Genomic DNA, 574 nt, shown 5'->3' with positions numbered 1-574 from the left:
CACCTCTCGCTCCTCGTAATGTCGAAGCGAGAGAAATGCTTCCCGATGAATCCACACACAGCGAGCGGATTAACCACAGCGAGTGTCTTATCAAATCACCTCCCCCCCTCCCCCCTATGCCACCTCGCGATTCAATGAGAAACCTCGCGGAAGCCATGATTACAGGGAAATGAAGTTGATAGGTCCATGATTACGAGGCAATGACACGAATCGGGATCCCAGGCTCCATCTCCACTTCACGCCATGCCTTGGAAATGCACTTCGGCGCTTCAGAGAGATAACACCGTCGCGGTTGAAAAGCTCAATCGCAGCTCATTCAGACGACGGGGCTGAACTCCACGCAAGCTCCGTCAAACCGATGAAGCCTGTGACGCAATCAAGTCTAAATAAAGACTTATAAGAATCTTGCGGCTAAGGAAGCCAAATAAGCTACTGACGGAATGGAAAAGCCCAAAATAAAGTCTAACAAAAGCCGATGACGCTATAAAAAAATACACAATGGCACAATAAAAAACGCTAAAAAAATTGGCACAATTAAAAAATGCCAGTAACACGAAAAAAAAAGGCCGGAAAC

This window comes from Penaeus monodon, chromosome 21, assembly GCF_015228065.2.
Source record: "Penaeus monodon isolate SGIC_2016 chromosome 21, NSTDA_Pmon_1, whole genome shotgun sequence".
Classification (NCBI taxonomy): domain Eukaryota; kingdom Metazoa; phylum Arthropoda; class Malacostraca; order Decapoda; family Penaeidae; genus Penaeus; species Penaeus monodon.
This window is presented reverse-complemented; position numbering follows the sequence as displayed.